This window comes from Euprymna scolopes, chromosome 42 (assembly GCF_053919585.1).
Source record: "Euprymna scolopes isolate OS-2025 chromosome 42, ASM5391958v1, whole genome shotgun sequence".
Taxonomy (NCBI): domain Eukaryota; kingdom Metazoa; phylum Mollusca; class Cephalopoda; order Sepiida; family Sepiolidae; genus Euprymna; species Euprymna scolopes.
Genome location: NC_136523.1, coordinates 69,758,700 through 69,774,517, shown reverse-complemented (window position 1 = coordinate 69,774,517; position 15,818 = coordinate 69,758,700). Strand labels below are relative to the sequence as shown.

Below are 15,818 nucleotides of genomic sequence, written 5' to 3'. Positions count from 1 at the left end.
ATTGTGGCTTCATTCTTGGTATTTATGCTATTCACCATAACTATGGATATATCATCATCATCATTATAATCATCATCATCATCAACATTCACCATAACTATGGATATATCATCATCATCATCATCATCATCATCATCATCATCAACATTCACCATAACTATGGATATATCATCATCATCATCATCATCAACATTCACCATAACTATGGATATATCATCATCATCATCATCATCATCATCATCATCATCATCATCAACATTCACCATAACTATGGATATATCATAATCATCATCATCATCATCATCATCAACATTCACCATAACTATGGATATATCATCATCATCATCATCATCATCAACATTCACCATAACTATGGATATATCATCATCATCATCATCATCATCATCAACAACAACAACATTCACCATAACTATGGATATATCATTATCATCATCATCATCAACATTCACCATAACTATGGATATATCATCATCATCATCATCATCATCAACATTCACCATAACTATGGATATATAATCATCCTCATCATCATCATCAACAACAACAACATTCACCATAACTATGGATATATCATCATCATCATCATCATCAACATTCACCATAACTATGGATATATCATCATCATCATCATCATCATCATTAACATTCACCATAACTATGGATATATCATCATCATCATCATCATCATCATCATCATCATCAACATTCACCATAACTATGGATATATCATCATCATCATCATCATCATCAACATTCACCATAACTATGGATATATCATCATCATCATCATCATCATCATCATCATCATCAACAACATTCACCATAACTATGGATATATCATCATCATCATCATCATCATCATCATCAACATTCACCATAATTATGGATATATCATCATCATCATCATCATCATCATCAACATTCACCATAACTATGGATATATCATCATCATCATCATCATCATCAACATTCACCATAACTATGGATATATCATCATCATCATCATCATCATCATCAACATTCACCATAACTATGGATATATCATCATCATCATCATCATCATCATCATCATCATCATCAACATTCACCATAATTATGGATATATCATCATCATCATCATCATCATCATCATCAACATTCACCATAACTATGGATATATCATCATCATCATCATCATAATCATCATCATCATCATCAACATTCACCATAACTATGGATATATCATCATCATCATCATCATCATCAACATTCACCATAATTATGGATATATCATCATCATCATCATCATCATCATCATCAACATTCACCATAACTATGGATATATCATCATCATCATCATCATCAACATTCACCATAACTATGGATATATCATCATCATCATCATCATCAACATTCACCATAACTATGGATATATCATCATCATCATCATCATCATCATCATCATCAACATTCACCATAACTATGGATATATCATCATCATCATCATCATCATCATCAACATTCACCATAACTATAGATATATCATCATCATCATCATCATCATCAACATTCACCATAACTATGGATATATCATCATCATCATCATCATCATCATCATCATCATCAACATTCACCATAACTATGGATATATCATCATCATCATCATCATCATCATCATCATCAACATTCACCATAACTATGGATATATCATCATCATCATCATCATCATCATCATCATTGATTCTCTGCTCAAAGAACTTTCAGGATGATAATTAGGAGTTTGGTGCTGTACGCTATGGAAGACACTCTCATCAGCAGACACTAATAATTGGATGGCAAATATGGCCGTCACTAGGCCGTGGCCAAGATTCCAAAACATGAGAAATAGAGAAGAAAATTCCTGAAATTAAAATGAAGTTATGTTTGACACGCTTTCGGAGATGAGGAATTCATATTTAGTAAAGTAATGGGTTTTACTGTTTAGATTCGACGGCATGACTCAACCCATTCGCACAACAGTTATTATTGATGATGATGATGATGATGATGATGATGATGATGATGATGCTCTATTGCTATTGGCAATCTCTCTCTTCAGCCTGAAGTATCTGAAATATTTCTTGAAGTATTATTTGAAATAAATTAAAAAAAATGGAATGGATTTAATCACAATTTTAAGTTATGAAGATTCCCTTAAAATATTTGCAAAAATAAATTTTGGATTTTACAAAAAATAATTTTTTTCATATATTTACTTTTCATTGCGATTTTGTCTATCAAATTCGTGAGTTGGTAACCATTCTTACAATCAGCAAAGGAGACACAGACGCATGAAGCATCTGTTTTATTTTTATTTGAAATAATATTACAAGAAATATTTCGCATATTTTGAACCAACAGTCAGAGATTGCTCAAATGCTGACAAGAATCAGAAAGTTGCTTGAGCCAACGGCAATAGAGAAATTGTGCCGACGAACATAAAAAGTAATTACACGTTTTGAGCTGTTTTCCTCACTTTGGTTTTTCACATTTCCCCAACGTTTCAGCCATTGTACCTTTCAGTTGTCTTCAGATGTTCGACCATGGAACCAACTATGCAAAGTTCAGTTCCTTGTGGCTTCATTCTTGGTATTTATGCTATTCACCATAACTATGGATATATCATCATCATCATCATCATCGGTTTAACATATGTTTTACTTGCAAGTATATGTTAAATGGCCCAGTTTTACTTCCATACATCACCACATTGCATACACATATTCTTTTTTTGGTCAACAGTGGTGATGCTCTGCTGGTTTGTAATGACAGAAATATCATTGAATTTACTCCAGCCACTCTAACTCTTATAATTACACTACCACCAACTCCAGCTCCAACTCCAATGATATAACGAAAGTAATAAAATTCTGAACAAGCTCAATAGTCTCACCGTTCATCACCTAATAGTAATTCCAAAGCACTTTCTGTGCCATTTTTTCAAATATCAGAAAAAGTTGAGTTACTCCCAACTCGCTTTCCAAAGGGAACTTGTCTTTTTTTTTATGGTTTTTCAATACTACAGCCAGTGGTCATCACTTGATAACATCCACCATCACACCTTTACTTTCCATAGCATTCCTCCAGGTGCAAGTAAAGTCTCCATTTTTTCGTAGCTAAGTACTAAATCATCAATCTGTATAAAATAAATCGTTTAAAATGTTTCTGCAATAAAAACAACAAAATAAAGACTTAATGACGCATAAAACAGTCAAACTATTTGTATTTTGCTATCATCAGTTTTATTTTTTGGTTATTTTCAAACTGAAAAATTCCATAACAATAATATTAATAATAATAATAATAATAATAATAATAATAATAATAATAATAATAATAACTAGCGGGACCTGTGGAAATTCCACAGCATCATTTTTTATATGTAATATATTGTTGCTGGGCATGCTGTGAGCGTTCTGTTCAGCATGAATAAGGGCACAATCATATTATTCTACTTTTTTATTAAAACTGTATCGCCCCCTTACTAAAATAATAACTTTGATATATTTCCTGGGCTGATTATTTCATTACAAACACACCGGTTAATTAACTCACATTTTATCATTTTTCATAATTATTGAATATGTTACTATGTCCGACAATAATTTTTCATAATTTCAACTCACATTATCGCCCCTCCCTTTACTAAAATATTAAATTTGATATATTGTATTGGCTGATTATTTTATTAAAAAAAACACAACTATCAATTAACTCACATTTCATCATTTTTAATAATTTTTGGATATGGTACTAATTTTGACAATAATTTTTCATCATTTAAACTCACCATATCGCACACCTTACTAAAATAATAAGTTTGATATATTATCTAGGCTGATAATTTCATTACAAACACACATCAATCAACTCACATTCAATCATTTTTCGAAATTCTTGGATATGTTACTAATTTCGACAATATTTTTTTATAATGTAAACCAACGTTGTCGCCTAACCTTACTAAAATAATAACTTTAATACATTTGCTGGGCTGATTATTTCATTACAAACACTAATCAATTAACCTCCATTTCATCATTTTTCATAATTCTTGGATATGTTACTAATTTCGACAATCACTTTTCATAATTTATACCCACATTATCGCCCCTTCCTTTGTTCTGGCCTTATTATTTCATTACAAACACACTAATGCATGAAATCACATTTAATCATTTTTCATAATTCTTGGATATGTTAGTTTCAACAATCATTTTTCATAATTTTAACCCACATTTTCGCCCTTCCCTCTTTACTAAATAATAACTTTGATATATTGTCTAGGCTGATTATTTCCTTACAAACACACCAATCAATTATCTAATATTTCATCATTTTTTCATAATTCTTGGATATGCTACTAATTTCGACAATAATTTTTCATAATTTAAGCCTTCCTTATCTACTTCTCCTTTAATCATAACTTTGATATATTATCAATACTGATTATTTTATTATAAACACACCAATCAATTAAATCACATTTCGTCATTTTTCGTAATTCTTAGATATGTTACTAATTTCGACAATAATTTTGTATAAGTAAAACCATCCTCGGCGCCCTCTCTTACTAAAAAAATTATTTTGATATATTGTCTGGGCTGATTATTTCATAAAAGACACAATTATCAATTAACTCACACTTCAACATTTTTCTTAATTCTTGGATATGTTACTAATTTCGACAATTATTTTTAATATTTTAACCCACATTATCAACCCCCCCCCCCCCCACTACTAAAATAATAACTTTGATATATTATCTGGGATGATTATTTCATTTCAAACACACCAATCCATTAACTCACATTTTGTCATTTTTTCATAATTCTTGGATATGTTAATAATGTCGACAATCATTTTTCATCATTTAACCCACGTTATCGCCCCACTTACTAAAATAATAACTTTGATATATTATCTGGTCTGATTATTTCATTGCAAACACACTAATGCATTAAATAACATATTACATTTTTCATAATTCTTGGATATGTTACTAATTTCGACAATTATTTTTCATAATTTAAACCATCCTTATCGCCTTCTCTTACGAACATAATTACTTGGATATATTTCCTGGACTGATTATTTTATAATAAACACACAATCGATTAACTCACATTTAATCGTTGTTCATAATCCTGGATATGTTACTCATTTCGACAATAATTTTTTATAACTAAAAACCCACATTATGTCTCTCTCTTCTACTTATATAATATATTTGATATATTGTCTGGGCTTATTATATCATTACAAACACACCAATCAAGTAACTCATATTTCATCATTTTTCATAATTCTTGGATATGTTACTAATTTCGACAATAATTTTCATAACTTTAACCCACTATGTCCCTTCCTCCTTACTTAAATAATAACGTTGATATATTGCCTGGGCAAATTATTTCATTACAAACACATCAATCAATTCCAGGTATTCTCATAGTATATATGTTCCACCTATCTTATCCAATCCCTGGTGACGCCGCATATTCTGCTAGTATATATCTTTTACCTATCTCATTGATCCCGGGCGACACCGGGTATTCTGCTACTATATGTTTTCCACTTATCTCATTTAATACTCGGCGACGCTTTCTGCTAGTATATATTTGCACTTATCTCATTCAAACCCGGGACTGACTTCATGTCCGCTACCTCACTATTAAAAATATATATGAAATAAAGTAATGTTTTAATCATAAACTGTTTCAGCCATTTCCGGGACTGACTTTATATCCCAAACCCACTGCTAAAAATATACATGAAATAATGTAATGTCTAAATAGTAAACTGTTTCAGCCATTTCTGGAACTGACTTATAATCCCCAACCCACTGTGTAAGATATACATGAAATAAAGTAATGTATAAATCGTAAACTTTTTCAGCCATTTTCGGGATCGACTTCTTATCTCCCATCCTACTGTTAAAATATACATTAAATAAAGTAATGTCGAAAACATAAATGGTTGCAGCCATTTCCGGAACCGAACCCCAATGTTAAAAATATACATTAAATAAAGTAATGTGTAATGCGTAAACGGTTTCACCCATTTTCGGGACTGATTTAATATCCCCCACCCCACAGTTAAAAATATGCATGAAATAAAGTAATGTTTAAATCGTAATTGGTTTGAGTAATTTCCGGGACTGACTTCATATCCCGTAACCCACTGCTTATAAAATATACTTGAAATAAAGTAATGTTTAAATCATAAACTGTTTCAGCAGCTTTTCGAAAGTAATACATAAAAACATTAACACGGTTAGAGATTAGGCAACCATTGCTTCAACATGAATTTCTGAGTGTAGTATCAGTTTCAGCATTCCAGTGACTTAAATCCCCCCTTTTTTGGTCTTGATTAATGGAGGAAAATCCTTCATTACTGATACAATTTTTATTTTTCTTACTGACCAGAGTGCCCCTTTTGGGGAGCTGGTTTCCCTCTAAATTTATAACCGACCTCATATCCAATTCCGCCCTTGTGGGGAGGCAAGTAAACAAAAAAAAATAATCAAAACGGACATTTTCCAGGGCATTTTATAATTAATCAGAAGTGACATTTCCAGGGCATTTTGTAATTAAATCAGAAATAACTTTTTCCAGTTACTTTTTTAATATTAAAATTTTGTTACATTAAACATAGTACCTATTCACAATGCCTCCCCCACGGGACAGATTTAAACACCAGGGTTGTTTTTTAATGTGGAGAAAAAATTGTCTTAGTCGTAAAGGATTTCTCTTCCACTTAGAGAGAAGAAATTGAAATGTAGCACATGAAGAACAGATACTACACTTTGATCTTAGCCAAAAGGCTAAGAAAGACAAATCATTTTTATTAGCTTTGCCTCAACAGCGACACAAATTTTTTTTTATATTTCAAGGTGGCAAGGTTTATTTGGAATATTCCACTTTTTGGAATATTCCACTTTCCTTTTTTAGGGAGGCACAGCATGATAAGCGTAATAATAATATTATTATTATTATTATTATTATTATTATTATTATAATAATAATAATAATAATAATAATAATAATAATAATAATAATAACAACAACAACAACAACAACAACAATCATGTAAGAGCCGTTTATAAGCTGGACCAAAGAAGAACTGAGGAATCTCAACCAAAAGATCAGAAAACTCATAACAATACACAGTGCACTACACCCAAAAGATGATATTGACCGACTCTATGTGAAAAGGAAAGATGGAGGAAAAGGGCTGGTTTATATAGAAGACTGTAAATAATACAAAAAAGGATTAGAAAATACATAATGCCGAAAGAATAATTACTGATAGAATAATTGCCGCAGCAAGAGACATGGAAGAAACAAACAGGATAGAAAAAAAAGAGACGAGGAATAAAATGAGGAAAGAAAAATGGGAAGAGAAACAGCTACATGTACGATTCATAAGGATTACAAAAAGTGAGATTAACAAAAACACTTGGAAATGGCTACAAAAAGGAAACCTAAACAAGAAAACTGATTCCCTAATAATAGCTACACAAAATAATGCAATTACAGCCAACCACATCAAAGCAAGGATCGACAAGTCACAAGAAAACTGCAAATGCAGACTCTGTGGACAAAGAGACGAAACAATAAACTAAATAAGTGAATGCAGCAAACTAGCCCAAAAAGAATATAAAAATAGACACAGAAAAGCAGTATATTGGCAATTATGCAGACAGCCGCATCTTGAAAATTCAGACAAATTGTACAAGTACAAACCGGCAGCAGTAATTGAAAATGAAATCCCAAGGTCCTATGGGACATGGATATACAAACATATAAACTGATCCAAGCAAGAAAACTGATGTCATAATTGTTAACAAGAAGCAAAAGTTTTGTCATATTGTAGATTTTGCCGTCCCTGCAGACCACAGAGCGATGACCAAGGAGACTGAAAAGTGGAGCAAATCTGGAAAATGAAAAAAGTCAACACCATTAATAGTAAGAGCACTAGGAACAATACGGAAAAACTTTGAAAAAAAATGAGAGAGATTAAAATCAGAGAGATGGCTGAGAAGATATAACGGATAACAAAAATGAAAACGGCTCAAATATTAAGGAAAACCCTTGAATGCAGAGATTGAACACATGAACTACAGACACAAACTCGACACAAACAAAAACGGCTACAAATGTAAAACAGACAAGGAACATCACATGGAATCATTAAAATTAAAACGGTATAATTGTACCTCCATGCGCCCCTCTGTTCTGGCACACACACTCTTTTTGTGTTTGTGTATATCACCATAAACTGGCACCACACCAAATAAGTGAGGAGGGTCAAAGAGGATGGAAAGATCGAGGAGAGAGAACCCTAGTAAGATCTCCCCTGGATGAGGGCAAAGAGGACTGGGACCTTTGGGAGGCTTATTGCTATCCAAATTCCAGTAAAGACTGATGGTCGCTGCCAACAAGAAATCAATGGTAAGCGGCTGTTGCGATAATGCAAATTCTTTTGCTAAGGTTATTGATAGAGGTGGACAGTACTGGAAATCTGGGGAGACTTGTCACTCAGACTCCAGAGAACACCACAAGTTGTTCTCAAAGAGAAATCTTTGATGATGGCCTGTGTGACTACTCTTTGTGAGTAAACAATAATAATAATTCTGATTTCGTTTATCAACGTCTCCCTGGAAAGGGATGGGATTCCTTTCCAGAGGATTTGCCTCAATCCCGGCTCCAAACCAGGAGCTTCAAAGATCAAGGGTTTTCCTAAGAATGTTGGTGGTACCTACAATAGCAGAAGTCTGAAGGCTGCATAAAACATCAGGGATTCATAGTTTTTTCAATTGTCCTTCCAGACGACTTTATACTACTCCTAGCGTACCTACTACGATCAGGATTATTTGTGTTTTAACCCTGTGTAACCCTTATCTCCAAGGCTAATAGAGCATAATTGCCCCACTTCTCGTTCTCCTTCTCTCTCACATTCCTGTCCCAGAGTACTGAGAAGTCTACATTCTGCCAGTTTTTTGAGACCTTGTCAATGATGACCAATTCCGGACGACTATGTTCCAATTGTTTGGTCTTTATGACACTTTTGTCCCACCATACAGGGGCGTGCAATAAGTAATGCCTCTGACCCACTTCCCATAGCAGTAGAGCAATGAAACTTGGAACCACCCAGAGTTATGCATTTCTCTCATCGTTTGATGCAGCTCTGGAGACCGTTTTTGTAGAACACCCCAGGTTGGTCCTCCAACCACGATGTGACTTCAGAAATCTGGAAAACGCTTTCCTTTCAAAAATAATTTCATGACTGGGAAGAGGTGAAAGTCAGAGGGTGCAAAGTCAGGATCGTAGGGAGGATGGGGAAGGATTTCATAACCACACGCCCATGCTTCTGATCTGGCAACATGTGAGTTGTGGACCGAAACATTGTCCTGCATTTTGATGATTTGTTGATCTTGCCCCACCTCTTGATTTTGATAGCTTCCCTTAATTTCCTCAAAAGTGAAGTATAATAGGCTCCTGTAATTGTGGTATCCTTTGCCAGGAAATCTGTCATCACTACTCCGTCCTGGTCCCAGAAGACTGTGAGCATGACCTTGCCAGCAGAGGCCTGCACCCTTGCCTTCTTTGGAGGTGGTGAGTCCAAGTGCTTCCACTGCATTGACTGGGCTTTGGTTTCTAGATCATAATGATGGACTCAGGTTTCATCCTGTGTAATCAGTCTTTTGAAAAACTTTGACTCATCTTCTTGGCACATCTCCAAATTCATCCTTGGGCACTGGAATGGTGTGAGCAACCTGGGAATCCATCTGGCAGACACCTTATGCATATGAAAATGGTCATGAATGATAGTTTCCACAGACCCTGTACTAATCTTGACATCTTGGGCTATTTGGCGAATAGTAATGCGCCAATCTTCTAAAATGGCAGCCTCAACTTGACGGACAGATGCCTCATCAATGGCAGAAGGGGGGCAACTAGGTCTGGGAGCTGTTTCCACAGACTTCCGGACATGTTTGAATTCACGATGCCAGCGTTTTACAAGGTCATATAATGGGGCATTATCACCATAAGTTTCTTTCATTTCATCAAGTCTCCTGTGGTGTGCGTCCTTTCAAATACAAAAATCCGGATTACTGCTCGACATTCAACAAGCTCTATTTCACACCTGACTCAGTTCAAGCACCTGTAAAACAGAAACCATAACTAGTTCAGAGCTGTAATTTGCCACATAACCCGTAGAGATATAAATAATTGCACATGCAAAATTTCAACTAGATCAAACAACTGGAAGTGGGTCAGGGGCATTACTTACTGCACGCCCCTCGTACCTCTACCTTGCAATCCTCACTTGTTCTCACTTCGTCAGGCATCTCTTCAAACCACTTTCCGGCACACTTCACTCAAACCTTCTTACAGACCTCCCAATATATCCGGAATCCCATGCGATCATATCTTTTGTGATACCCTCTCTGGGTTAATCCACTACACCCTGCTGCAAGGTGCGCAATTGACTCTGAGGTCTTACCACAAATCCGGCATTCTGCAGCAACTTCCTCTCCTAGAACCACTTTTTTGAACAACCGTGTTCCTAATGCCTGCTCTTGTGCTACACAAACAAAAGCTTCAGTACTCTTAGCAAGATACCCAGCAGCTCTAAGACATTGCCATGATCTTTCATCAGCCACTTCTACTATATCCTGGAAGAACCTTCCATGTATTTTCTTCCTAGTCAGTTCCTCTACCCTTTCTCTATCCATACGTTTCACATAATCAGACTTGGTCTCAAATACGTCCACTTCATTGGCCACAAGTTTCAGCATCCATTCCTCACTTCTAACCACATGCTCCTCCAACGACATCTTCTCAGTATAATATAATAACAATAACAATAACAATAATACTCACAGGTCTTTCTACTCAAAGACCAACCCTACATGAAAAGAAAAGGCCAAAAAGAAGATTGGTTAGAAGACTATGTGAATGGCATGAAAAAGAATTAGATAAATGCACAACACATACAGGTATGAAATATTTTATACTGCATCTATTATACTGCATATATTATACTGCATGTATTATACTGCATATATTATACTGCATATGTTATACTGCATTTATTATACTGCATGTTTTATACTGCATGTTTAATACTGCATATATTATACTGCATATATTATACTTCATATATTATACTGCATATATTATACTTCATATATTATACTGCATGTTTATACTGCATATATTATACTGCATATATTATACTGCATGTTTTATACTGCATATATTATACTGCATGTTTTATACTGCATGTATTATACTGCATATATTATACTTCATATATTATACTGCATATATTATACTGCATGTTTATACTGCATATATTATACTGCATATATTATACTGCATGTTTTATACTGCATATATTATACTGCATGTTTTATACTGCATGTATTATACTGCATCTATTATACTGCATATATTATACTGCATGTTTTATACTACATATATTATACTGCATATATTATACTGCATATATTATACTGCATGTGTTATACTGCATATATTATACTGCATATATTATACTGCATGTGTATACTGCATATATTATACTGCATATATTATACTGCATGTTTTATATTACATATATTATACTGCATGTTTTATACTGCATGTATTATACTACATATATTATACTGCATATATTATACTGCATATATTATACTGGATATATTATACTGCATGTTTTATACTGCATGTATTATACTGCATGTTTTATATTGCATATATAATACTGCATGTTTCATACTGCATGTTTTATATTGCATGTATTACACTGCATATATTATACTGTATGTTTTATACTGCATGTATTATACTGCATATATTATACTGCATGTATTATACTGCATATATTATACTGCATGTATTATACTGCATCTATTATACTGCATATATTAGACTTCATGTAATATACTGCATATATTATACTGCATGTATTATACTGCATGTTTTATACTGCATGTATTATACTGCATGTTTTATACTGCATGTTTGTACTGCATGTTGTATACTGCATGTATTATACTGCATATATTATACTGTATGTTTTATACTGCCTATATTATACTGCCTATATTATACTGCATATATTATACTGCATGTATTATACTGCATGTATTATACTGCATATATTATACTGCATATATTATACTGCATGTATTACATTGCATATATTAAAATGCATATATTTTAATGCATATATTATACTGCATATATTATACTGCATGTATTATACTGCATATATTATATTGCATGTTTTATACTGCATATATTATATTGAATGTATTATACTGCATACATTTTACTGCCTATATTATACTGCATGTTTTATACTACGCATATTATACTGCATGGATGATACTGCATGTTTTATGGTGCATATATTATACTGCATGTGTTATACTGCATATTTTATACTGCATGTGTTTTACTAGATGTTTTATACTGCATGTATTATACTGCATATATTGTACTGCATATATTATACTGCATATATTATACTGCATGTATTATACTGCATATATTATACTGCATGTATTATACTGCATATTTTGTACTGCATATATTATACTGCATGTTTTATACTGCATATAATGTACTGCATATCTTATACTGCATGTTTATACTGCATGTTTTATACTGTATGTATTATACTGCATATATTATACTGCATCCTTTATACTGCATATATTATACTGCATGTATTATACTGCATATATTGTACTGCATATATTGTATTGCATATGTTATACTGCATGTATTATACTTCATGTATTATACTGCATATATTATACTGCATTTACCATAATGAATATATTATACTGCATGTATTGTACTTCATATATTATACTGCATATATTATACTGCATATATTATACTACATCTTTTATACTGTATGGTTCATACTGCATATAATATACTTCATATATAATTATTCGTATATTATACTGCATATATTACACTGCATGTTTTATATTGCATGTTTTATACTGCATATATTATACTTCATATATTATACTTCATATATTATACTTCATATATTATACTTCATATATTATACTGCATATATTATACTTCATATATTATACTTCATATATTATACTGCATATATTATACTTCATATATTATACTGCATATATTATACTTCATATATTATACTTCATATATTATACTGCATATATTATACTTCATATATTATACTTCATATATTATACGTCATATATTATACTGCATATATTATACTTCATATATTATACTGCAGATAATATACTGCATATATTATACTTCATATATTATACTGCATATATTTCACTTCATATATTATACTGCATATATTATACTGCATATATTATACTGCATATATTATACTTCATATATTATACTGCATATATTATACTTCATATATTATACTTCATATATTATACTGCATATATTATACTTCATATATTATGCTGCATATATTATACTTCATATATTATACTGCATATATTATACTGCATGTATTATACTGCATGTTTTATACTGCATGTATTATACTGCATATATTATACTGCATGTGTTATACTTCATATATTATACTGCATATATTATACTGCATATATTATACTTCATATATTATACTGCATATATTATACTGCATATATTATACTGCATATATTATACTGCATATATTATACTTCATGTATTATACTTCATATATTATACTGCATGTATTATACCGCATATATCATACTTCATATATTCTACTGCATGTATTATACTGCGTGTATTATACTGCATATATTATACTGCATGTTTTATACTGCATATATTATACTGCATGTATTATACTGCATATATTATACTTCATATATTATACTGCATTTATTATACTGCATGTTATATACTGTATATAGTATACTGCATATATTATACTGCATATATTATACTGCATGTATTATTCTTTATATATTATACTGCATGTATTATACTGCATAGATTATACTGCATGTATTATACTTCATATATTATACTGCATATATTATTCTGCATGTGTTATACTGCATATATCATACTGCATGTATTATAAAGCATGTATTATACTGCATATATTATACAGCATATATTATACTGCATGTATTATACGGCATGTTTTATACTGTATATATTATACTGCATGTTTTATACTTCATATATTATACTGCATATATCATACTTCATATATTATACTGCATGTTTTATACTGCATATATTATACTGCATGTATTATGGTGCATATATTATACTGCATGTATTATACTGAATGTATTATACTGCATGTTTTATACTGCATGTATTATACTGCATATATTATACTGCATGTGTTATACTTCATATATTATACTGCATATATTATACTGCTTTTTTATACTGCATATATTATACTCCAGATATTATACTGCATATATTATACTGCATGTTTTATACTGCATGTTTTATACTGCATATATTATACTGCATATATTATGCTGCATATATTATACTGCATATATTGTCTGTAGCATCCGTCAGTCGAAACGACTATGGATCAGCGCCGTATTAAGATGTTTCCTGTATGCATCCTTTTGTGTGACTGTAGAGACCAATTCTTGATTTGCATAGTCTGCCACAGCCTTGACATACGATGGTTATTATGCAATTTGCCGCTTCATCCGGCTGTTCCGCCTGTCCACTCGCTCTTCTCCTAGCTCTCCTTGCAGCGTTTTCAACATGGAGGGTCCTCTCGCTAATGATAATCCCCTGGCGTATCATTTTCCTCCAGGCAGTTCTGTCAGCTGCAGAGGCTTCCCATGTATTCCTGCCCACCGAGAGAACCTTCATGTCACACTTGCAGACATCCCTGTAGCGAAGATGGGGTCGCCCCCTCTTTCTTGAGCCTGAGGCAAGCTCGCCATAGAGAAGTTCTTTAGGGATGCGCCCATCATCCATCCTGCGCACATGGCCCAGCCAGCGAAGACGTCGCTCACGCAGTAGGGAGTAAATGGATGGGATGCCCGCTCTCTGCAGAACATCAGTATTACTCACTCTGTCCTGCCATGTCATACCAAGTATCCTACGTATACACCTCATATATTATACTGCATGTATTATTTTTAATAGTCGTACATAGAATTTGCCATTGTTCATTTAATGTGAAATAAAACATTTTTTAAAAACTAATGAAATGGATATATGGAAATATTCCAACAGTTCCTTTTCTACAATTTAACTCAATTTTGTTATATTGTTGTCCAATATTTCGATTCAGTTGACGTCCAAAATCGATACTGTAAATTGAAAGTTCATTATATTATATAATGCATAAAGAATGCTTGAGGCAGCATCCTTGTTCCAGATTGGCGCTGGTATGAAACACAAAATAAAACAATATGCGATTAACCTTTCAAATATGAACATAAAAATCAGAGAGGAAGAAGTGTAGGAAGGGGACAACATGTGCTTCCCTCTTTAACCTGACAACTTCACTACATTTTTTGGAATAAACTTTTCGCAAAGAAAAAAATCAAGAAATCATAACATGCATGTTATCTGAAACTCGGGGAATATCTAAGACGAATATAATGAATTCCTTAAACAATTTTGCACCATATTGATGCCACTTTACAAAGATAAAAATTCAGATAAAATAATACTAAATAGCATCATTATTCCAATTTTGATTTATTAATTGATGTCTAAAATGTTGTTGTAATTTAACACAAATCGGAGTTATCT

General features: G+C 32.4%; 1 pseudogene; it reads right to left on the bottom strand.

Annotated features, from left to right (window-relative positions):
- Positions 1–6,718: 6,718 nt before the first annotated feature.
- Positions 6,719–6,878, bottom strand: LOC145267278 (U2 spliceosomal RNA; annotated as a pseudogene).
- Between the last annotated feature and the right edge of the window lie 8,940 nt (positions 6,879–15,818).